The sequence below is a fragment of the Oryctolagus cuniculus genome, chromosome 4 (genome assembly GCF_964237555.1).
Source record: "Oryctolagus cuniculus chromosome 4, mOryCun1.1, whole genome shotgun sequence".
In the NCBI taxonomy this organism is placed as follows: domain Eukaryota; kingdom Metazoa; phylum Chordata; class Mammalia; order Lagomorpha; family Leporidae; genus Oryctolagus; species Oryctolagus cuniculus.
Genome location: NC_091435.1, coordinates 2,337,945 through 2,362,616, shown reverse-complemented (window position 1 = coordinate 2,362,616; position 24,672 = coordinate 2,337,945). Strand labels below are relative to the sequence as shown.

At 65.0% G+C, this 24,672-nt stretch overlaps 1 protein-coding gene across 2 annotated transcripts in view; it reads left to right on the top strand.

Annotated features, from left to right (window-relative positions):
• The first annotated feature begins 3,211 nt into the window (after positions 1–3,211).
• Positions 3,212–24,672, top strand: part of AGPAT3 (1-acylglycerol-3-phosphate O-acyltransferase 3) — a 63,010-nt gene continuing 41,549 nt past the window's right edge. The window contains exon 1 of one of the 2 annotated variants that reach the window (XM_051831405.2): positions 3,212–3,404. The gene's annotated coding sequence lies outside the window, so the exon portion shown is untranslated. Of the gene's footprint in view, positions 3,405–20,706; positions 20,732–24,672 lie in introns of those variants that run through there. The other variant, XM_051831408.2, reaches the window with a different exon arrangement.

Sequence of the window (24,672 nt, the reverse complement as noted above, 5' to 3'; positions counted from 1 at the left end):
GGGGCCGGCGCCACGGCTCACTAGGCTAATCCTCCGCCTAGCGGCGCCGGCACACCGGGTTCTAGTCCCGGTCGGGGCGCCGGATTCTGTCCCGGTTGCCCCTCTTCCAGGCCAGCTCTCTGCTGTGGCCCGGGAAGGCAGTGGAGGATGGCCCAGGTGCTTGGGCCCTGCACCCCATGGGAGACCAGGAAAAGCACCTGGCTCCTGGCTCCTGCCATCGGATCAGCGCGGTGCGCCGGCCACAGCGCGCCGGCCGCGGCGGCCATTGGAGGGTGAACCAACGGCAAAGGAAGACCTTTCTCTCTGTCTCTCTCTCTCACTGTCCACTCTGCCTGTCAAAAAAAATAAAATAAATAAAGTGGCCTGGTCACCATCACCTTCCCCTTATGCCTTCCTCAAGCCGTGTCCATGTGCCGGCCAGTTCCTGCGTTTCCAGCAAAGCCTTCTTCAGTTTCAGCGAGCTCTTTGTAGACTTTGCTTTTTTTTATTTTTTTATTTTTATTTTTTGACAGGCAGAGTGGACAGTGAGAGAGACAGAGAGAAAGGTCTTCCTTTGCCGTTGGTTCACCCTCCAATGGTCGCCGTGGCCGGTGCGCTGCGGCCGGCCCACTGCGCTGATCCGATGGCAGGAGCCAGGTGCTTCTCCTGGTCTCCCATGGGGTGCAGGGCCCAAGCCCTTGGGCCATCCTCCACTGCACTCCCGGGCCACAGCAGAGAGCTGGCCTGGAAGAGGAGCAACCGGGACAGAATTCGGCGCCCCGACCGGGACTAGAACCCGGTGTGCCGGCGCCGAAAGGCGGAGGATTAGCCTAGTGAGCCACGGCACGGGCCGTAGACTTTGCTTTTTAAAATACTCCTGGCGGGCTGGCGCTGTGGCACAGCTGGAAAATCTGCTGCCCGCGGCCTGCACCCCTGTGGGAGTGGGTTCGTGTCCCGGCTACTCCCCTTTCAATCCAGCTCCTTGGCTAATGTGCCTGGGAAGGCAGCAGAGGATGGTCCAAGTGCCTGGGCCCCTGCACCCACATGGCTTCTGCGTGGCCCAGCTCCAGCCGTTGCCTCGTTGGGGGAGCGAAGCCAAGGATGAAAGTCCTGTCTCTCCTCTCTGTAACGCTGCCTCTCACACAAACACATCTTCTAAGCAAAGGCGGCTGACGTACCCTGGGCCCAGGGCTGTGCTGGCCGCTCTGAGGCGGCGCTCCTCCACTGTAACCCAGGGCACTCCAGATGCCACGGGTGACGCTTCGGCACGGAGACAGCCACACGGTTCTGTGCCGACTGGGATGCTCAAAGCTGTGAGCAAAGGGCCAGCAAGTGTCTACATAAGGAGGTGCATTTTAGCTTGTTTTTAACCTTACAAAATGTGCACTCACAGGAACTAAGACCCACTGGGCAGTGACCTTGTCCAAGGTCATGGCTGGGCCTTGGGGCTCAGTCCACCTGGTGTCTGTGTCCCTGAGGCTGGTCTCTGCCCAGCGGCTCCTGGAACCTGGGGCCTGATGGGAAAGTTCCCCAGTGAGGCCATCTCAGGAACGCCCCTTCTGGGCGGGCCGGGGAGGGGGAGGGGCAGCAGTCACCTGTTTGACCTTGGGTCAGTTCTCCCTGGTGGCTTTACTCCTCTGTCTTGAGGGACCCTGGTAGGTTCACGGAGAGTTCAACCAGCGAGTGAGGGAGCGGGGAGCCCCTCTCCCGGCCTGGCCCGCGCACACAGCCGCCTGTCAAATGCCACTCTCCATTGGGACACCCCCTCTGGCATGAGCAGCGCCCCCCCCCCCCCCCCCGGCTCAGGAGGGCAACACTGCTCCCGGTCAGAGGACGTCCGAGTCGCCCAGCTCTGCTGCCTGTCGCGTCCCGTGCCTCAGTTTCCTTAGACGCACAACCTTGTGTTGCCAGGAGAAACGGTTAGTAGAGTCCACCAGCACAGCGCCCACCAGTCTGAGCACGCGCAGAGCACAGCACAGCAGACAGGAGGGGGCTGGGGAAGGGTCCGCTCCGCGCCCACCCTCAGCCGCGTCTTCTCGGGGCTCGGCCGGCGCTGACGCAGGTGCACTGCTCCGTGCTGATCTGGATACTCATGGCAATGGCTGGGCCCATCCAGTGTCTACACAGCCAGGTGCATTTTAATTGATGTTTAAACAGTAGTCATAAAGCCGTGCTTATGAGAAACCTAAACACTCCTCCTGGCACAGGACAGCGTGCTTCCTTCTAGAACGTTCTGGACATGTTCATGTGCAGATTTCTTTTAGACAGTGGATGACGTCTGCCCACTGCTTTTTGACTTGGGGTCACAGCGTGTACACAGAACGGCCAACATCACGCTTTTGGAAAACGTCACTAAACGAGTGTTCTGGAGTGGCCTGAGCAGGCGTCTCCTGGACTTGGGGCCTGGCACAGCGCCCTGCTGTGCACGGCGGGTGCAGCGGGTGGGTGCGGGGTTGGGGTTTCACAAACATCACACTGCAAGGCCAGGGCACCGTGAGGACAGGCGCGGGCACTTCTGTTTTATCCCAAGTAACTGAGGCGGCCTCGGAGGCGCTGCAGACACATCAGCGCCCGGATTTCAGCGACATCTGCCCACGCCCAGGATGGCCACTGTGCCCCGAGTGCCCCAGGCCGGAGTCGCAGAGGCACTACAAGAGAGGTCGTGGCCCGGCCCCTCCTGGCGCTGCACCTGCTCCCTGGCAGGGTCAGGTGTGTGGGAAGCCGCCTGGGAAGCCACAGTGGTCACTTCCCGCATGTGTGGGCGGGGCTTCAGGGGGCAGCTCTGGGGTGAGGCCCCGTCCCTGCCCTCCTCAGGGCACTTCGTCCACGATCAAATATCTATACAATGCTGCCAGCCGGGCTAACCATAAATAAGTCACAGGGCCCAGCACGGGCCTGAAACTCGATCCGGGCGCGCCCGGGACTGTCCCCACTGCGGGAGCCCGGCCCAGGAGCTGACCCCAGGCTGGGGACCAGCTCAGACAGCCCCCGGGGAGGTGGGCGTCTGGGCAGGGCCCCGCCGCGCAGGACCCCTCCCCGCCTCGAGTCCCCTCCGCGCCCGGGGCCCGTCCCACCCGCCGGCTGCCCACCCGCCCGCTGGCCGGTCCCGCCTCTTGCCCCGCGGGCGGCCGCTCTCCTGCCCTGTGTGTCCCCGCGTGTCCCCCGCCCCGCACGCCTCCGCTCGCTGCGCGCCCCTCCTCGCCCCCGCCCCGCGCGCCGGCGGAACTGTGGGATCGCCGCGCACAGGAAGTGGCGGCGGCGCGGCCGAGGGCGGCGGGCGGGCGGCGGGATGGGGGCCGGGGGCGGCGGGCGCCGCACTCGCTGAGCCCGACGCGGGGCCGCCGGCCCAGGCCGAGCAGCGCAGCGGCGGCGGAGGCGACGCCGGGACGCTCGCGACGAGCAGGTGGCGGCGGCGGCGGCTGCAGGTGAGTGGCGAGGCCCCCGCCGGCGGCCTCCCCCGGTGCCGGCCGCCGGAGGTCTCCCCCAACCCCCGGCCGCCCGAGGTCGCCCCCGGCCCCGCCGCCCGCGTCTGGGCGCCCCAGGCCCGCGCCGCAGTGGCTGGCTGCGCTCCGCGGGCGCGGGCCTGGGGCGCGGGGCTGGGAGGGGTCCGCAGCCGGGGCTCCCGGCGGCCTGCTCCGGCCCGAGGCCTGGCCGCCTCCCGGCCTGCAGCCCGGGCCGCGCTGGGCCCGCGGGGGGCGGCGGGACCTCAGGCGGGGCGAGCCTGGCTCCGCCGCGCCGGGGTCCCGGGGACGCGACGCCGCCGCCCGGCTGGTGGCGCCGGGTCGCCCCTGGCCGGGCTCCCGGGGCCGCTCTCGCTTGTGGCGGTCGCGCTGAGCAGGGCCGCAGGTGGGCCTGCGCCGGCCGACGCGCGGGGACCCGGGAGTGCGCCCCGCCGGGGCCGCGATGCGGTCAGACGAGGACCGGGGGACCCTGGCCGCTCCGCAAGGCAGTGTTGTGAGCGTGGAGCTACACCGAAAAACGGTGCAGCCTTCCTAACTTTCAGAGAAGTTCAGTAGAATAAAGGGCTTCTCCAGACTTTTATTTATTTTTTTAATACAAATTGAAGCCGGCATTAAAAGTCCTGTCTGAAAATACTTGAGCAGTTGGCGTCTTTTTCCTGGGAAATATTCTGAGTTTAGGAGCGGGGACACCCGTGCTGTGGCCTTGAGATGCTGGTGGGACTCCTCGGTCCCCCCGTTGCTGGATCCAAACTCTGGGTTTCCAGTGTTTGAAAGCCTGGCCTGGCAGGCCGCTGATGGGCGCTCTCAGCTTCAGAGCCTCCCAGGGGTCCAGCGGGTGTGGGCATCCTGGTTGGATCATCTGTTCCCCTCCCCTTCTGCTGGGTTTCGGCCCCAGCCCCAGCCCCAGCCCCAGCCCCAGGGCTCTCCTGGCCCAGAGGTCCTAGCAGTTAACCTGTTACCAGTCCTGTATCCATTTCTCTGCACCCAGAGATGCGCTCCGTTACATTGTTACACAGAGCGGCTGTGCCTGATTGGCAGTCTCTGGGCAGGTAACGCGGGTTCTGAAGCAGACTTGACCAAGTGGCTGTGTGGCTGTGTGGCTGTGTCTGCCGAGGCGGGGGTCCACCAGGCCCTGTTGCCGGATGGCGAGGGAAGGGGCAAGGTGACGCTGGGTGCATCTAGACCCAGCCTGGGCCCTGCCCGCCTGGCCCACACCGCAGGCTCAGCTCTGGCCCGGGTACACTGCGGGCCTGTGCGCCAGGGCTGTTTTATTTGGGGAGTTGGAGGAGGAGATCCAGCGAGGGCACCGTTGGGCCCATGGCTTCTGCCCTGTGTCGGAATCGGCAGTTAGCGGCCTCGGCACCGTCCGTGTGCATCCGTGTGTGTCTGGGACCTGCGCCCGTCTGGCACAGAGGCTGTCTGAGGAAGCACAGGGCTTGCCCAGGGCTGCGTCCCAGATCGGCACGGCCCGAGGGCACACGTCTGGCTCCCAGACCCAGCCGGGCCAGCGCTGAAAGGCCTCGGTTTATGTTCTGATCAGAGGAGGTCGAAAATGTTGAATTCCTCGTAAGCAGGGAAAGGAGCAAACAGTGGTGTTTAGGAGCTTCGTCTCTGGTCTTTTGGGAGTGGAGGGGGGGCCGGTCAGCTCTGGTTGACCGGTCCTGTCCACTGCGCGCCTTCAGGCCGAGGTGACGGCCCCGTCGGCCTCTGAGCCCCCCGCTGGCAGAAGCCGGTCCTGGGCGCCCGGCTGTTCCCTGTTTGGCCCGCTCAGAACCTCTGTGGCTTTGGTGCTGGGCGTTTATCTGACCGATTATCTCTGAGCAGAGTGCTGGGCTGGGCTGGGCTGGGCCGGGCCGGGCCGGGCCAGGCCAGGCCAGGCCAGGCTGGGCTGGCCAATTCCTTTCCAGTGACTCGCGCGAGAGCCCCAGGTGCTCAGTGTTGAGACATTCACTTGGGCTGCACCGTGTAGAACAGCTCAGAATTTCGGGGGCTTGTTGTTGGTTGGCCAGGGCATGGTTGGGGTCTCAGATCAGTGAAGTGGCCGAGTTAGTGTGTCGTCCCCAGAACAGCTTTGTGGTAGCTTCGCGGCGCGTTCCCAGTTACTGATTTCAGAGAGCACTTGCAGGTCAGCTCCCGCCAGCTGTTTAGGAAGTCGCCATGTTCTGGTGATCTTTGTCCGGTGGTGTTGGGAGGTGGGCCTCGGCCTTCCTGCCGCTCAGGTCGCCTGCTGGCCGTGGTTTCTGCAGGCCAGCCCAGACAGGGCCTGTCTCGGTGACAGGCCTCCCCCAGTCCCGGCCGCTGGAGGTCTCCCCCAGCACAGGTGTGCGGCTGGCAAGTCTTCCTCCTGGCCGGGGCATTTGGGGTCACTTAGGACTAAGAGCCGGAGCGGAGCGGCTGCTGGCAGAGGGAGCCAGGCGCCTGCAGCCTGCATCCGGGTGACTGATGGACGGCGGCTCCATCCTTTTCTGAGAGGGGAGGGGTGGGAATGGGGCCGTGACGGACAGCGGCGGTCAGGAGCCAGAAGCTGCAGAGGGTCCAGGGTTTCCTCTGGACTCAGGTGCGTTGCTCAGCCCCTCCTCCCCCCCGGCTCTGAGCAGGTGGCCGAGTGGCAGGCTGGGGCTCTTGCCCGGCCTGTCTGTGCCCTGGGCTGTGCGACCTGCCCTGTTGGCGCCTCTGTTTTATCTGCTTTCTGCTGCTTGGTTCTGAAAGGTGGTACCGCCCATTTCCTGGGTGGAGACACTGAGGCCGGCTCAGCCTTGATGACTGCATTAAAGAGAAGTTCAGTCGCAGCCACCGCGTTTCTCTTTCTCTTTCTCTTTCTGCCAGACCCCACCAGGGAGTCTGCGTTCCTGAAACAGAAACTAAGTGACTGGCGGCCGCGCTGTCCGTTCAGAGACGTCACTCGCAGCAGGTGCCGCCGACCGGCGGGCTCGGAAGTCCCTGTGGACTCAGCCCTGCTGGTGCCCGGCTTTCGCCTCTTGCAGGGCCCTTTCTGATTCAGGCCTGTGCCGTCAGTGAGCGAGTGATCGGGCGCATGCAGGGACCCAGTTGTCCCACAGTGGATTTCTCCTCCGCTCGTTTGCGATGCCGGCACCCCTGTCGGGCACTGGCTGCTCTGCTTCTGATCCAGCTCCCTGCTAATGTGCCTGGGAAAGCAGAAGACGGCACAGGTGGGCCCCTGCACCCACGTGGGAGACCCGGATGGAGCTCCTGGCTCCAGGCTTCAACCTGGCCCGGCCCTGGCTGTTTCGGCCATCTGGGGAGTGAACCAGCAGATGGAAGACCTCTCTCTGCCTCTCTGACTCTACCTTTCAAACAGATAAAACAGATGTACCCTTTGTTGGGGAGACACTCCCGTGTGCAGAGGCGCCAGCTAGGAGCTGCACACTGACGCTGGTGCTGCAGCAGCCACTTTTGCCACAGTGTGACAGAAGTTGGCCTGGGAAGCGATGACCGTGTCGGGCTGGGTTCTGTGGGGAGCAGAAGAGCTGACTGGGGATGCTGGAGGTGGGGCAGGCGCCGGGCAGGTGTGACCCTGTGTGAGGAGAGCCCCCGTCAGGCTCATCCCCAGAGGAGCTCCATATCCCTCAGGGCAGTCCTGCGCCCCCTCGGAGCTGCCCGGCCCAGGGCATCCTGGCTCAGCCCTGTGCAGGGCCCCAGGGTGCCCAGCTGGGGGCTCCTTGTCACCTCGAAGCCCAGGAGTGGCAAAGCGGCCCGGCCGCCTCGGGGCGAATTGAGACCGTCAGTCTTCCCACAGTGTGTGGTGCTTTGGTTTTTAGGTTTCATTTCTTAGAAAGGGAGAGCTACAGAGAGAGAAAGAGAGGGAGGGAGGGATGGTGGCAGGTGTCCGCCACCCGCCGCCCGCTCCCCCAGCGGCTGTCCCGGCCGAGGCTCAGGAGCCCAGAATTCTGTCCAGGTCCCCCCTGGGTGACTGGGACCCAGGACCTTGCAGCAGCGCCTGGCGCCTCCCAGGCTGTAGCATCAGCAGGAAGCTGAATTGGAAGTGGAGCTGGGACTTCGGCCCGGGCACCCGTGACACAGGATTGCGGTGTCCCAAGTGGCGGCTTCACTGCTGTTCCACGACACCTGCCCTACTTTGGTTTGGTTCCAGGAGGCACCCGGGCCGCGGCAGGCTCCCTGGGCTGCTTGGGCACCTTTGCCATCCCCGGCAGTGAGCGGTGCACAGCACGGCTGGCCGAACCGCAGAACCTGAGGCCCAGTGCCTGCAGCTGGTCCCGGAGCACAGAGGCCCTCTGGTTTCTAAGCTGGGAGCCGGCTGCTGTACCCTGAGCGCTGGATTGGTGGGAGATGTGCCTGCGGCTGGGGGTCGGTGTACCCCGAGTTCTGGACCGAGTGTGGGGAGGTGTGCCTGTACCGGGGGTCGGTGTACCCCAGGTTCCTGGTCAGCGTGGGATGAGCTCCTGTGGCCGGGGGTCGGTGTACCCTGGGTTCCAGGTCAGTGTGGGATGAGCTCCTGTGGCCGGGGGTCTGTGTACCCCAGGTTCCGGGTCAGCGTGGGATGAGCTCCTGAAGCCGGGGGTCGGTGTACCCTGGGTTCCGGGTCAGTGTGGGGAGGTGTGCCTGTACTGGGGGTCGGGGTACCCCAGGTTCCGGGTCAGCGTGGGATGAGCTCCTGTGGCCGGGGGTTGGTGTACCCCGTGTTCCGGGTCAGCGTGGGATGAGCTCCTGAAGCCGGGGGTCGGTGTACCCCCGGTTCCGGGTCAATGTGGGATGAGCTCCTGCTGCTAGGGGTCGGTGTACCCCGGGTTCTGGGTCAGTGTGGGGAGATGTGCCTGTACTGGGGGTTGGTGTACCCCGGGTTCTGGGTCAGTGTGGGGAGATGTGCCTGTACTGGGGGTTGGTGTACCCTGGGTTCCGGGTCAGCATGGGACGAGCTCCTGCGGCCCGGGCGGCGTGGGCTCAAGGCTGGCGCTGGGTTTTCCTGGAGCCCCAGCTGCACTGCGCCTTTCACGTTGAGTTTGTTGGGTCACAGCGTTTCCCTCTGCGCGCAGAGCTGTGATCCCCACGGGGGAGGCCGGAGGGTGTGAGTGGCGGGAGGGCGGGCTCAGCTGTGGCCAGTGCGGACGGGACTGGAGTTCCTGGACCTTTGGTTTTCCAAGAGGCCAGAACCTGGCTCTTTATATGCACCCTGCCCGGGCCAAATTAAAACTGTCGCCACCTGAATTCCGCCCCGGGGCCTCGGTCTGTCTCTCTGGTGTGGTGAAGCAGCGCTGGCGATGACGTGAGGCAGGACGAGCCCACCCAGTGCGGTGCGGGGCAGCCTGCACACGGGAACCCCCGGGATCCCCGTCCTGTGTCAGCAGGTGGGCGTGGCCGTGGCCGAGCAGCCATGGGGACACGTGAGGTCCGCGCCGCCGTACGCTCGCCCCCCCACCCCGCGTTCCCCGGTGCGTGTATGTGCCGTGGCCTCGGGGCCAGTGGACCAGACGGTGGCACCGAGTTACGTGGCCTCTGACGTGGAGTGGGCCTGCTGTGTGCTCGGCGCTTGGCCGTCACTGGTGGCTGCGTCCGAGCCCTGCCGGGGTCCTCGCTCGGCGAGGTCGGTGCCCTGGGCTCCTGGGCGCCTTGGCCCACTGGGCTGTTCTCCGTTTTCCTTACATAGACGGTGCTCGGCAGTGGGTTTCTCCGACGCCTTGGGTCTGGGAGGGGCTCCCAGGGCGTGGCCCACTTCAGGGCGTGGCCCCTCTGCGTGGCATCTGTGGTGTGCGTTCAGGAAGTTAACTCTTTCCTGCCATGGGCATGTCCGGCCCCTGTGCCAGTCGGGTCTTCCTGTGTGTCTGGACACGCTCGCCCATGGCTCCCACAGCTTCTGGATCGATGGTGGGGCACCTGCTGGGGTGGGGGGCCTGCTGGGGTGGGGGCGCCTGCTGGGGTGGGGGCCTGCTGTGTGCCCTGGGACGCCCTGAACGGCAGCAGAGACGGTTAACCCTGCGGGGGAGCCACCGGTGAACAGCTGAACAGCCGTGCCCGCCAAGGGGGGACGTCCTGGCCCCAGCCCCAGATGGAGAGCACAGCGGGGTCACTCGCACGCGCCCCTCTGGGACGGGGACTAAAGGGTGAGGCCGGGAAATGCAGCCGGGGCAGGGTCAGCACCCGTGGGCTGTGACGGGGGAGCCGCGGCGAGGGTGGCCCTGAAGGTGGAGGGTACCTGCACCTGCAGAGGGCACAGCTGATGGGGCCGGGGAGGGGAGGGGGGCAGGGGCGGGGGGGGGCAGGGGCAGGAGAGGGGCTGGGGCAGGGGAGGGGCAGGAGCAGGGGTGGGGCAGGGCAGGAGCAGGGGAGGGGCCGGGAGGGGAGGGGCCAGGGCCGTTGCAATGAGGTCTGGGGCAGCCGGTTGTGGGAATCGGGAGCGCAGGGGCTGGCCTGGTACCCTGACTCAGGTGCCGTGGGGAGGGGCAGGGCGTGTGCCAGAAACGGTGAAGTCGTGGAACCGGAGCGCTGTGGTCTGGGGTCTGTGGGGGCCTCCGGTTGGCCCTCGGGTCTGTGGGTCCCAAGAGCGCTTTCCCGGGTCACCTGCGGCCCCCCACGTGTGTGGCGTGGGCCTGGGGTCTCACACGGGAGCGCGTCTGCTTGTCTGGACCGTGGGCCCGGCTGTGGTGCTCGCCCGAGCTCGGCGGGCCCTTGTCCCAGGTGTTTAGTCTGGCCTGGCCTGTCTGCGGGTTTCACGAGGATTCACTGATTTATCCGAGAGGCAGAGTTGGGGCAGCGAGGTCCTCCCTCCGCTGGGTCACTCCCAGAGGCCACAGCGGCCCTGCTGGGCCAGGGGCTCCATCCCCTCGCGGGCGCAGGCCCAGGCACCGGGTCTTCCCCTGCCGGCCCGGACGGGCGCCTCCTCCCCGTGCGAGCCGTGTGGGGTGCCGACCCGGGGGCTCCGTGGCCCTGCCCCATGGCCTCATCGCTCGCTCCCCAGCCCGTCCTCAGCTCTGTGGATGCCCCTGGCCCGGCGCGGGCCCCTCGGCCGTCAGTGTGCCAGGAGCCCGGGTCGGAGCTAGGATTCCCCGCACCGGCCTCCGTCCTGGGGGCCGCCGGCGACCCGCCCTGCGTGACCGGACCCTGCGTGACTGGGGCGGAGGGCTCGGCCCTGCTGCGCTTGTCCTGGGCTTTTCTAGAATTCTCTGGTGGGCCCGGTGTTGGCTGTCGCCACAGCTCCCGCCGCCCTGTGCGAGTCGTCTCATGACTCAGCAGATGTGAGGGGCGTGACCCTCATGACTCAGCAGATCTGAGGAGTGCGTGGCCGCGTGGCACTCATGACTCAGCAGATCTGAGGAGTGCGTGGCCGCGTGGCACTCATGACTCAGCAGATCTAAGGGGCTCGTGGTGCTCATGACTCAGCAGATCTGAGGGGTGCGACGCTCATGACTCCGCAGATCTGAGGGGTGTGTGGCGCTCATAACTCAGCAGCTGTGAGGGGCGTGTGGCGCCCATGACTCAGCAGCTGTGAGGGGCGTGTGGCGCCCATGACTCAGCAGATCTGAGGGGCACGTGGCGCTCATGACTCAGCAGATCTGAGGGGCGCGTGGCGCTCATGACTCAGCAGCTGTGAGGGGCGCGTGGCGCCCATGACTCAGCAGCTGTGAGGGGCGCGTGGCGCCCATGACTCAGCAGATGTGAGGGGTGCGACGCTCATGACTCAGCAGATGTGAGGGGTGCGACGCTCATGACTCAGCAGCTGTGAGGGGAGCCACGCTCTGCAGCTGTGTGGCGGGAACCGGGCAGGTGCCCTCCGCAGGTTCTCCTGCGGCCTCCGGGGTGCGCGGTCCCGGTCCCACTGAGGATCTGAGGAGAGCCCGGATGAGGCAGGACTGGGGGCTCAGGGGTAGCGTCCCCTGCCACTGTGCCTCGGCCACGCCCCTCCTGTGGCGCACCGTGCCTCGGCCACGCCCCTCCGTGGCCCGCCTGGGCCTTGCCCTGGCCTCGTGGGGGCGCCCGCGAGCGCGCGTGTTGGGCGGGTTCCTGGCGGGGGTTTGGCTGCTGCAGGTTGCCTGCGCGCCCCCGGGAGCCGAACCCGGTCCGGCCGTCTGCCCGGTTCCACGCGTGAGCGCGGCAGCCTGGGCTGTGCCGTCGCGGCATCTCCTCCCCAACTTCACGGAGAAGAGAAACTTGGAAGAAAAACTTTTTTTTATGTTAAGATTTTAGTTTTACTTATTTGAGAGGCGGAGTTATAGAGACAGAGAGGGGGAGAGAGAGACAGAGAGAGAGACAAGGGGGGGAGAGAGACAGAGAGAGGGGGAGAGAGAGAGAGAGGGAGGGAGAGAGAGAGACAAGGGGGGGAGAGAGACAGAGAGAGGGGGAGAGAGAGAGAGAGGGAGGGAGAGAGAGAGACAAGGGGGGGAGAGAGACAGAGAGAGGGGGAGAGAGAGTCAAGGGGTGAGAGAGACAGAGAGAGAGAGACAAAAGGAGGGAGAGAGAGGGGGAGAGAGAGACAGGGGCGAGGGGGGGAGAGAGAGACAAAGGGGGGAGAGAGAGAGGGGGAGAGAGAGACAGAGAGGGGGGAGAGAGAGACAAAGGGGGGAGAGAGAGGGAGAGAGAGACAAAAGGAGGGAGAGAGAGAGGGGGAGAGAGAGACAAAGGGGGGAGAGAGACAGAGAGAAGGGGAGAGAGAGGGAGGGAGGGAGAGAGACAGAGGGGGGAGAGAAACAGAGACAGAGAGAGAGAGGGAGGGAGAGAGAGAGAGACAAGGGGGGGAGAGAGAGGGGGGAGAGAGAGACAGGGAGGGAGAGAGAGAGAGAAAAGGGGGGAGAGACAGAGAGAGAGGGAGAGAGACGGGGGGGGAAAAGGGGGGAGAGAGAGACAAAGACAAAGGGGGGGAGAGAGAGACAAGGGGGGGAGAGAGACAGAGAGGTGGGGGAGAGAGATACAAGGAGGGGGAGAGACAGAGAGAGAGACAAGGGGGGGAAGAGAGACGGGGGGGAGAGAGAGGGAAACAGAGACGGGGGGTAGGGAGAGAGAGAGACAGAGAGGGGGGAGGGAGAGAGAGAGAGAGGAAGGGGGGGAGACCGGGGGGGCTTCTATCCCTGGTTCACTCCCGGGTTGGCCGCCTGGCTGAAGCCAGGAGCCAGGGGCTTCTTCCCAGTCTCCCACACGCGTGCAGGGGCCCGAGCACGGGGCCATCGTCCACTGCCTCCCAGGCCACAGCAGAGCTGGGTGGGAGGTGCAGCAGCTGCAGCCCAGCTCCCTGGGACTTCTGTTTTGCAGCCCTGAGGAAGCCGTGTTTTTAGGGGAGATGGGTTCTCTTTTAGATGCTCCGGCCCCTCCCATCCACCCTGCCTCGTGCCGACGCCGAGGGGCCAAGGCCCTGCCCAGCGGGGGCTCGGCAGATGCTGGCGCCCGGCTCCGTCCTGTGTGGTCCCCGGAGGAAGTGATGCTGGCCGGGAAACGCGTTGTTGCCATTACCCGTTTGGCTTAACTTCACCCTGAGAGTGGACAGTGGTGCTGGGGCTCGAGTCCCGTCAGGTGTGTCGGGCGCTGGCTGGGAGGCAGAGTGGCTGCTGCTTCGGAGAGGGGTCCCTGGCCGGCGGCCTGAGCAGCGGTCAGTGCAGTCACGCGTGTCCTGCTGGCACACAGCCCTGAGCAGGAGGCGCTGCGGGAAGCCCGTGGGCGGGGTCGGGCGGTCACTCCTTTGCTGGCTCCCACAGGGAGGGAGCGGTTCCCAGGTCGTCTCTGGCCCGGGTTTGGAAATGCTGTGGCCTCTCGCCGGCAAGCACGTGGTTGGTCACCCCCCAGGGCCTGGGGCCCGGCCATTCCCTTAGGTCAGCTTGGCGGGGCAGGGGGGGCTGGGCCCCAGGAGGGTTTACCTCCCTCCCAGGGTGTGTGCAGGGCACGCAGTCACTCAGCCCTGGAGTCTGGTGGGACCGGGGAGGAGTGCGGCTCAGCCCAGCCGAGGCCCCGTTCAAGGCCATGGTGCCTTGAACCACGGTGCGCCGAGCCACTCTTGTCTGCTGCTCTGAGCAGGCGCTGCCTGTGTGGCTGGACCAGGGCAGACCTGTCCACCCGACTGTGTGACCGCGGGGCCCAGCTCACGGGCAGACCCGTCCGCCCAACTGTGTGACCGCGGGGCCCAGCTCACGGGCAGACCCGTCCGCCCGACTGTGTGACCGCGGGGCCCAGCTCATGGGCAGACCCATCCGCCCGACTGTGTGACCGCGGGGCCCAGCTCACGGGCAGGCACCTTTTATTCTAGAGTCGTCTTCAGGGTGGGACAGGGGCCGGGTCTCACGTCCAGACCTGCCCCGCCCACCCTCTGTCCCCCTGCCTCCCTCTCTCACGGAGGCAGTGGCTGCAGTGACACGGGAGCCCCAGGGCAGCTCCTCAGGCCCCAGCCTCTGGCCGCCCTCCCGTGGCTGGGCATCCCCCACCCCGCCTTTGTGGTGGAGGATCAGCCTCGTGGCTCGCTGCCCTGGGGGAGCCCTGCGGCCACCTGCGCTGTCCAGCCGGTACCGCCCGATGGCCACTGTCGGCCCGGGGCTGTCCTGAGCCAAAAGTGTCTGCCCCAGACCGGAGCCCACGGGGCTCCCTGAGGAGCACGGCATCACCAGCCAATCAGGGGAAGGCCCGCCCCCGGGGAGCAGCTCCCAGATCCCAGCTCGGGGAGACGCCGCCCTCCTCCCATCACCCCCGCCGTGGCTCCCACAGCAGCCCCTCCAGCCTCCCCAGGGATGCTTGCAGACTCTCAGGTTTCCCTGGGATCTCCCCACCTGAGCCGAGGTCGGGGCAGGCATTCCCCGGCGGCCCCCGGCCTCCCGCGCCTCTCCAGGCTCTGGCTGTAGCACCGTGACCATGCTGCCAACAGAACTGCTTCTCAAAGCGTGTCGGGAAGTGAGTGTTCTCTGTGTGGGGAAGACGAGGCTCCTGGTCAGTTCTGGACTATTCAGGGTGGTGGAGGGAGGCGGGAGAGGAAGCAGCAGACCCCCCCCCCCCCAGCATCGCCTGAGGTCTCCAGCATGCCAAGCGTCGCACCCAGTCTGGGGAGGGGGCGCGTCCATCTGGGGCCCGCTGGGGGAGCGCTGCATTGGCCGCCCCGCAGGGTAGCCTGTTTTGGATCGGAGAAAATGGAATTCAGAAAGGCAGGGCTCACAGTGGCTGGCGGGGGCCAGACGTCCACGCGCACCTCAGCCAGGAGCAAGGAAGCGGGGGGTGGGGCGCTCAGGAGGCGCAGGGCGGCTGGCAGCGCAGGGTGGTGGCCCCCACACCAGGGAAGCAGGCCTGGGTCTCCCACTGTGGCGCGGGAGACCTGGAGGGGCCGGCATGCGGTGAAGGGGCCCCAGGAAGGCTGGCGTGAGAGGAGCGAGCTGCACGGGCGCAGCCCTGGCCCTGCGTGCGCCTGTGATGGCCGCCGGGCGCTGAGAGGCCAGGAGGGGGTGGGGAGCAGTGGCCGCTCCCGCACGCAGCACAGCCTGGCCCGAGACCCTGCCTCTGACCGAGCAGTCGCACGGCCAGTGCCGGCCGGAAGTTCCTTGCTGCACAAGGGCACCGCAGAGGGGAGCAGCCCACAGCTGGTGCAGGGCACGAGGCGCTGGGCGCAGGGCCCTCGTCCTGAGAGTGGGGTGGCAGATGGGAGGTGGGACAGGCCCCCGCTTCAGCAATGGAAGATGGAAGGTGCCAGAAAGACCCGGGGGTCTCTGGAGGCGGGCACAGCGGGCGTCGCGGCAGAGTGTCAGTGGCACCTGTCCCCAGGGAGGAGCCCTAGAGACACTGTGGCTGCGGCTCCCGGCCAATGCAGATGCCGTGTCCAGGAGGTTCCGCCAGCCCCAGGCAGGAGCGGTGGGGCCAGAGGTGCAGACACCGAGCTGGACACTGGCTTCTTGCCAGCACCTGCGGTTGGGACAGGGGCCGTGGCAGGAGACACCTCCACGCGGCCACCGTGAGCGAAGTCGGCCCCCGAGGGAACCCCAGTCCATGGTGAGAGCCCCAAGCCCTGAGCTGCACGGGAGGAACACGGGCACCTGCTGTGATGAGATGCCACACGCCAGCCCCATGTGTGGGCCTCCTGTGAGATGCCACATACCAGCCCCACCCGAGGGTGTGAGGAGATGCCACACCCCAGCCCCACCCGAGGGTGTGAGGAGATGCCACACACCAGCCCCACCCAAGGGTGTGAGGAGGTGCCATGTGCCAGTCCCATGCATGGGCCTGTGAGGAGAAGCCACACGCCAGCCCCACATGGTGCCTGCTGTGGGAGACTGCACACCGTGGGCACACGGGGAGGCCACACAAGAGTGCACAGTGGGGGCACGGGGGCGGATGTGCACAGTGGGCGCACACTCAGAGCCCTGAGCTTGGTGGCCCAAACCTGGTTAGACTGGCGAGTGCTGTGTCGGGTGTGTTTTCCTGCCTTTTGTCGGAGCAGACCGAGGAGGGTGGCCCCGGGAGTGGGTGGTGCCGCGGGCAGTGGGGGGCCTGGGGGTGTGGGAGGCCCAGGGGAGGCCAGAAGCCTGCAGGCGCAGTCCTGCGGTGTGGCCGCCGTGTGGGGCTGGCTCACATGTGGGCTGTGATCCTGGCGTTTGCTTCAGGGCATGGGGGCTGGTGAGGAGAGTGAACACGCAGCAGGTTTCCCTCGTCCCTGCCCTGTGAGAGTGACCACGCGTGTCCCCACCCCGTGTCCCTGTCCTGTGTGAGTGACCACGCGTGTCCCCACCCCGTGAGAGTGAACGCGCGGCGGGTGTCCCTCTTGTCGCCTTCCTGCTTCTGCAATAGCTGCCTGCACTTGCATCATGGTGTGTCCCCGTTCACATGTGTCCCCACCCCGTGTCCCCGCCCTGTGAGAGTGAACAAGCGTGTTCCCACCCCGTCCCTGCCCTGAGTATGATCATGTGTGCTTCTGCCCTGAGTGAACATGTTCACACATGTCCCTGTCCTGTGCATGTTCATTTGTGTCCCTGTTAATGTGCTCATGCGTGTCTGCCCTGAGTGTGTTCACACGTGTCCTTGTCCTGTGTCCCTGCGCTTTGTGAGCATGGTCACACATGCCCCGTCCTGTGGCTGTTCATGCGTGTCCCCATCCTGTGTCCCCACCCTGTGTGTGATCACACGTGTCTCTGCTGTGAGTGGTCATGTTCACGCAAGTCCCCACCACGTGCCCCTGCCCTGTGTGTGATCACACGTGTCTGAGTGTGCGTGTTCATGCATGTCCCCGTCCTGTGCATTTTCACACATGTCTCTGCCCTTTGTGAGCGTGTCCACACATGTCCCCATCCTGTGTGTTCACACGTGTCTCTACCCTATGTGATGAGCGTGTTCACACATGTCCTTGGCCTGTGTGAGTGATCACATGTGTTCCCACCTGTGTGTCTGCCCTGTGTGTGATCACACATGTCTGAGTGAGCATGTTCATGTATGTCCCTGTCCTGTGTGTTCATGCATGTCTCTGCCCTTTGTGTGTCCACACATGTCCCCATCCTTAGTGTGTTCACATGTGTCCCCACCCTGTGTTAGTGTGATCACATGTGTCCCCACCCTGTGTGAGCGTGTTCACACATGTCCTCGGCCTGTGTCCCCACCCTGTGTGAGTGTGTCCACACGTGTCCTCAGCCTGTTCACCCTGTGGCTTTGGCAAAGCTGAGCTGCCTGTGTCACCTGAGCTCACCCACGTGTCCAGGGTACAGCGCGGTGGGGACCCCTCAGGCATGTCCTGGAGCCTGGCTATAGCTGTCCTGCGGGGCCGAGGTGGCCCTGGGGTTGGCCTGCGCGTTCATTTGGCACAGGAAGCACAGCCTCCCATGGCCTCTCCTCGTGTGTCCGCCTCTGCGGGGAGCCCCGGGCTGGACGGGGTCGGAGCTCCCGGGGCCGGTGCCCGTCCTGACGTGCACATGGGGCCTGCGGGGGCGGGGGACCGAGCCGCAGGCCCCTCTGTGGTCATCAGCTCAGCCAGATGTCCCCTGTCTGCCCCGGGGGCGCCCGGTCGTGCCGGCTGACCGTCCAGTACGCATGTGTGGAAGCTCACAGGCGTGACGCACGGTTCCTGCCGGCAGGCGGGTCTGCCCCCGTGCTCCAGGACCCACGGGTAGCACCCTGCAGCCTTTCCTCTGCCGCCGTGGCGCATCTGAAATAAGCTTGCTTAGATCTGCGGCGCCTGCGCCGAGAAGCCCGCTGGGCTCCCACGGGAAGATGACTTGGACTAGCGTCTCGTTAGCATCGAGCGCCTGTGGCCGGGCAGTGCTGCGCGTCAGAGTTTAGTCGCGGGTTTGTTCCTCCTTGATGTCCAGCTCTGCCTGGGGCTTCAGCTGTCCCAGTGTTGCAAGCTACTTATTTTGTACCGTGAAGTTCAGCTCTGGCTCGTTCCTTTTCTCTTAATTGTCCTGGTGGTCTTTGCACCATGCACCGGGCTGGGAGCCGGGGCAGCAGCGGGCGCCCTGCACCTGGTGGGCTCGCTTCTAGGGAGAAAGCGGCTGAGCTTTGCTGGTCACGGCCGTGCTCTGGAGGGGAGAGGGGAGTCTGAGTTCTGGGCCCCTTCCCGGGGCAGGGCGCCGGTCTGTCCTAATGGAGAGCTAGCGGTGGGAGACTGGAAACACTGTGGCTGCAGGACAGCCCTGGCTGGGGGGCTGTTCCAGGTCTGGCCTGAAACCCAGTGTCCAGCTCCTGGGACACTTGAAACAAAGTAGCCCATTCTCCACCCAACTTACACTTTGAAGAGGCAAAAAGATACAGCAAAGCCTGGCTCTGAGCTCTGCTGCAAGCCGGCACCTGTCCAAGTATCTGATAAACAGCTGCGGGGCCACAGCTGAACCACTTAAAAGGAAAACAAAGTTGCAACCCGAGTGTGGCCACCGCCTTGCCTGGAGGGGCTGGGATGAACAGGAGGGGAACGCCAGGGTCCAGGCGTGGGCAGCTTGGTCTCCTGCATTAGAAAACCAAGCAAACCCGACTCGACTCCTGCTGTGAACCCACAGACCGCCGCTCCTCAGGGCCCCGGCTGGTCCAGCCCACACACCTGCCAGGAGGAGAGGGAGAGGGGCCCACCACTGCCCCATGTGGGTGATTTGGCGATGTGGTGCCAGCTGGGCGAGGCCTGGAGCCGGGAGTGCCTGCCGTGCGGTCCCATTTCTGTGACCCTCCAAGGCAGCGAGCCTGGGTGTGCTGGGCGGGCCAGATGGAGGCCCGGGCGCTGGTCGGCTGTGATTCCCGCTGGGGAGGCCTCTCGCCCACGCGTTTGTCCTACACGGTAACCGGGGATCCCTGGAAGATGTGCCGTGTGAGCATGTGTGACCGCGTGCTCTCCCCGAGACGCGTGAGCCCCTGCTCCATGGCCGGTCGAAAGGAAGACCTGCTTACAAGAATTAAACTCAGAGCCAAATCTAATAGTAATGGACTCTTTGAAAATTCAGGTTTTCAAATAAAAAATGCTCACCTCCGTGTAAACCCTGGACGTGTTTCTGGAGCACTCTGCGGTGTTTGGTGCACACGTGACCTGGATGACGTCCAGTGAGGGTAAACACGTCTAGTTCTTAGGACATGAGACCTTCCTTCCTTTCTTTCTTTCTTTCTTTTTTTTTTAAGATTTATTTATTTTACTTGAAAGTCACAGTTAGAGAGAGAAGGAGAGGCAGAGCGAGAGCGAGAGAGAGAGAGAGAGGTCTTCCATCTGCTGGTTCACTCCCCAGATGGCCACAATGGCTGGAGCTGTGCTGATCTGAAGCCAGGAACTTCTTCAGGAGTGGCCGGGACTTGAACTGGTGCCCTCATGGGATGCTGGCACTGCAGCTTTACCTGCTACGCACAATGCCGGCCCCGGGACATTTATGGTGAAAATATCTGGGGGCCGGTGCTGTGGTATGGCGGGTAAAGCCACTGCCTGTGGTGCCAGCATCCCATATCAGCACCAGTTCCAGTCCCAGCTGCTCCACTTCCAATCCAGCTCTCTGCTGTGGCCTGGGAAAGCTGTAGAAGATGGCCCAAGTCCTTGGGTCTCCCTGCATGGGAGACCTGGAAGAAGATCTTGGCTCCTGGCTTCGGATCAGCGCAGCTCCAGCCATTGTGGCCATCTGGGGAGTGAACCAGCAGGTGGAAGACCTCCTCTCTCTCTCTCTCTCTCTCTCTCTCCCTCCCTCCCTCTCTCTCTCTCTCTCTCTCTCTCTCTCTGTGTAACTCTTACAAATAAATAAAAATCTTAAAAAATATATACGAAGCCCTGTCTTCATGTTCTTGTGTGTGTGTGTGTGAGAGAGAGAAGAGGAATTCAGGGTGCACCAGCGCCCGTGATCTCCCCGCTGTGCGGTGTGACCCGGGCTCCTCACTCCTCTCCGCTCCGGCTCCAGCTCCGCACCCTGCAGTCAGACCCCCCCCTCCCTGCCCCCCATGCTGGACCCCACGCTGCCTCCTGGAGGGAGCCACTGTGGGGGGAGGAGCCACTGTGGGGGAGGAGCCACTGTGGGGGGAGGAGCCACTGTGGGGGAGGAGCCACTGTGGGGGGAGGGAGCTGCTGCAGAGGGAGGGAGCCTCTGCAGGGGGGGCCTTTGTTGGGGGGGGCACTGGGGGGAGGAGCCGCTGTGGTGGTTCGAGGTTTATCCTTTCAGAGCTTGTAGAAATGCACGCCCGAGCACGCGTGCGCACACAGGGGTTCTGACTTTCTGTACACGCACAGCCGAGCATGTGCACACACACGGGTTCTGACTGTTTCTGTACGGGCTCGGCCGAGCACGCGTGTGCACACACGGGTTCTGACTGTTTCTGTACGGGCTCGGCCTAACACATGTGCGCACACACGGGTTCTGACTGTGTCTCTGTACAGGCTCGGCCGAGCACGCGTGTGCACACACGGGTTCTGACTGTTTCTGTACGGGCTCAGCCTAACACATGTGTGCACACACGGGTTCTGACTGTGTCTCTGTATGGGCTCAGCCGAGCACGCGTGTGCACACAGGGGTTCTGTTTCGGTGCCGTCACACATGCCTGCCCTGCTCAGGGAAGCTGCTGCTTCCTGGTTTTTGTGTGTTGAGGAGCGTGTGTATGTAGACGCGCATGCACACGTGAGCTTCATAGGCACCGCGTGTGTTCGTGTCAGAGCTCAGTTAGCTCGGCTGCCTGTTGATGAGTTTACATGACGCTGGGTGTCCCTTGCAGGCCTGAACTGAGCTCCTGAGGTTGGTGCCGAGGGGCTGGGATGGGGCGCGGCTCCCCTGCCCTGAGCCATGAGCCCTGAGCCCGCCTGGCCGGGCGCCCGCCTTGTTGGAAGGTGGACTTTGCTCTCTGGTGCTGCTGGTGGTGAGTGGTGAGGCTCTCGGGGGCTCCCGTGGACGGAGGCCGGGCCACGGGTTCCTTCCCCACTGAGCTGGCAGGCGAGGCTGTGCGTGCACAGCTCTGCGTGTCCCGTTGGCGCAGTCGGCGCCAGGCGGGGGTGGGGACGGGGACCAGCTGCGGGCTCTGGCTGGCTGTGCTCGGTGCCAGTGCCCTGGGGCTGCTGGTGTGGCCCGGGGGGAGGGGCGCTCGGCCAGGTGTTGCCTGGGACAGTCGGAGTCCAGGTGAGTCCCTGGATCCCCGGGGGCCCCGTCTGTCCTCTCTGCCACCTCCTCCGAAGTCAAGTGCGCCCGTCTCCGGAGCAGGGCCTGGGCGTGGGGTGGGGTGCTGTAGTGTGGAAGCCGGGGGTCTCCCGCTGCTCCCCCTTCCTCTGATTCCCTCTCTGCCTCCCCGTTGTTCTCCTTCCCCTCACTGTCAGAAGTTACACCCAGGGCTGGTGGGCTTTCCACAGCGAGCTGCGCCCGTGTTCTGGGACAGCCACGTGTGGGCACGGCGTCTCATTCTGTGTGCGTGGCCGCGTGGCTGGAGCCTGCTCGCTCACTCTCGGAGACTCAGCACGGCGGGCCGTCCGCGTGCCTGTGCGGCTCCGCCGGTCTCCTCCGTGAAATGCCGACTTCCCGGCCGCGGACGCGTGTGCCGAGGGCGCGTGTGCCGAGTGCACGTGATGTCAAGTGTGTTTGCGGGAAGCGGGCTCAGTTCTGTGAGTCACTGCCTGGCCTCCTCTTTGAAGGGACAGCGTGGCTTCCCTCACAGCCCCACCTGTGTGCCCTGCCCCCAGCCCCTCCTCTCCTGGGCGACAGGGTGGACCCCGCTGTCCGTGCGTCATTGTCCTGTGTCCCTCTGGGTGCATCGTCTCAGCCTCCCTCCCCCGCTGGCCAGCCCTGCTGCCTCGGCTGCCGCCCCCCGCCCTGCTCAGTCTCTGTCCAGTGCCTGTGCTCAGCGTGTGGGGTGCACGGCCCAGGCTGCCTTCTGGCCCCACCAGCCCTCCCGCCTCCAGGAGGGCAGGCTCCCCGGCTGGGGGGATGGAGTCGCTTCGTCAGCTACTCCCCATGCCGGCGCCCCTCAGCGTGGGGCGAGCAGGACAAGCTGCGGCCTCGGAGCTCGTGGAGGGCTGGGCTGTGCTCCCCAGGGCTAGGCACTCATGTTGTGCGCTCACACTTGTGGTTACGTGTGCACACGCATGAACACACATGCACTCACGCCCATATATGCAGTCATATGTCCACACACATACACTCACACGTGTGCACGCACTGGTACAGTACACTCGGGCATATGCCTGCACTCACACATGTGACATGCTCACACGTGTACACACCCGCACAGGACCCTTGTCACGCACATGTATGTGTGCTCATACACTTGCACACGTACTTGTCCATGCACACAACACACATGTGCTCGCACTCCCGTGCACACAGACTCATACATATAACACGCGTGCCCTTGCGCGTGGGCACACATGGGCTCTTCTTTTGGAAACAGGTATGCAGTCGTTGGGGCGAACCTCGTGTTGGCAGCATGTGTGAGGTTCCTTTTGTGCTTGAATTGCAAGAAACTTGTGTGTCACTGCCAGGACAGGGCCCTGCGGCAGGCGTGGCTGTGTCGGGGCAGAGCCCTGCGGGCGACAGGGCTGGTGAAACCAGGGGTGGTGAAACCAGGTGAGGATGGCAGTGCCGGGGCCCCCGCTGCACTCGTCCCGTGGGACCAGCCCGTGGGCGGAGGACCCGCTCGGGCCAGCTCTGCAGTGGGTGCTCCCTGGCAGGGCCCTGCTTCCCTCCCAGCCCCCAGGATGGGCGTCCACACCTCGCGAGCGGCGTGCACACCTCTGGGGGCTCCGCTGGTGTGAGGGGGAGAGAAAGCAGAGGCTCCCGGGGCATTTGAGGGGGGCTGGCTGACGCGTGGGGTGCAGCCCTCGAAGGCGGGGGACCGTCCCTGTGCTGGGGTGGACGCGGGGGACCTGTTCCTGGCTGGGGGGGGGACCATCCCTGTGCTGGGGTGGGGCAGTCTGGAGCCGTGTGCCACGTGTCCATGTGCTCATGAGCTCGGAACTTGGAACAGCTGGGACATCTGGGAAGTCAGGCCCTGCAGTTTAATGTGTGGCAGGGCACCTGATTAAAAAAAAAAAAAAAAAAAACCCGCAACCATTCTTCCCTGATCGGCACTCTCCCTGGATGCCAGGCAGGCAGGGCTGGCTTCCCACAAGGAGCTGCCCCCAGTGGCACCGGCAGGGCCCTGAGCCAGTCTGCGCCCACGTCAGTGCCCCAGGAGCCCCGGCGGTGATGAGAAGTGCGCGCCTTTTAGCCTTGGTGCCTGGTTCCTCACGCCCTCGCAGCTGCACCTCTGACGCCATTGGCAGTGAGCTCCCGCCAGCACCTGTCACTCACGTCACGCCCTGGGTGGGTGGGATACAAGGAGGAGGCCACTCCTGCCCGGTGGGAGTCAGCGTTAGTGCTCCCATGTACCCAGCAGTGCTGTGTCCACTCCAGGCCCTCTGGCCGCACCTGGCCCCCGGACCCAGCACCTCCGGCGGGCCCCGGCTCTGGGCCTGGCGTCCGTTCTGTGTCCTTGTCCCAGCCCCCACAATGCGCCATTGAACGCAGTGTCCCCTGCGCTCCGAGAGACGTCCCAGCAGAGGGCTGGGCCCAGGGAGGAGGTTGTGGGGCCTCGTGACTGCCACCCCCATCCGCGAGTGTCCACAGGACCGGCCCTAAGCTGCCCCCTTTCCTGGCGACTGACAGGTGGGGCCAGAAGTCCAGCCCCGTCCAGGGCTGTTGGGGCCTCGCCCTGGGTCAGCTCCTCATCGAAATCTCCCAGGAGGCCTGTGAGGGTGTGTCATGAGTGACAGGCGCTGCCCCCACTCGGGGGATGAGAGGGGTTGGAGCTCCCTGGCAGGACCCAGGAGCCAAGGCAGGAAACCCGCGCTGCTCATCTCTCCGCCTGCCTGCCGTGACCCCTGCCCCACCCCTGGTGTCCGGCCTCCTGATTCTGGCTTGCTGACCTCAGGGCACCCCACATTTCTTTCTTTTTTTAAAAATATTTATTTTTATTTACTTGAAAGAGTTACAGAGAGAGGCGGAGACAGACAGACAGGTCTCCCATCCGCTGGTCACTCCCCAGATGGCCGCAGTGGCTGGAGTTGTGCCAATCCAAAGCCAGGAGCTTCTTCCAGGTCTCCCATGTGGGTGCAGGGGCCCAAGGACTTGGGCCATCTTCTACTGCTTTCCCAGGCCATAATAGAGAGCTGAATTGGAAGTGGAGCAGCCAGGACTTGAACCAGCGTCCATATGGGATGCTGGCACTGCAGGCAACAGCTTTACCTGCTACGCCACAGCACCAGCCCTCTGGACCCATTTTTGCAAGCAGCACACAGAACCGTTAGCAACGTAGCCAAAGCACAGATTGTATGAGAGCCAGGAGGGAGCACCATCCCAACAGCCAGAGCCGCTCCCTCGAGCCCAGCTGCCTGCCTGTGCCAGCTCCCGGCTGTGGCCCCCCGGCTGCCCTCCTGTGCCGGCTCCTGGCTGTGGCTCCCTGCTGTGTGGCTCCCGGCTGTGGCTCCCGGCTGTGGCCCCCCGGCTGCCCTCCTGTGCCAGTTCCCTGCTGTAGCCCTGCTGTGTGGCTCCCGGCTGTGGCTCCCGGCTGTGGCCCCCCGGCTGCCCTCCTGTGCCGGCTCCTGGCTGTGGCTCCCTGCTGTGTGGCTCCTGGCTGTGGCTCCCCGGCTGCCCACCTGTGCCGGCTCCTGGCTGTGGCTCCCGGCTGCCCACCTGTGCCGGCTCCTGGCTGTGGCTCCCGGCTGCCCACCTGTGCCGGCTCCTGGCTGTGGCTCCCCGGCTGCCCACCTGTGCCGGCTCCTGGCTGTGGCTCCCGGCTGCCCACCTGTGCCGGCTCCTGGCTGTGGCTCCCGGCCTTGGCCCCCAGACTCTGAGCTTCCGTCCCAGGTCTGTAGCTTTCTTCAGGCCAGGCCCTCTCCACTGGGATT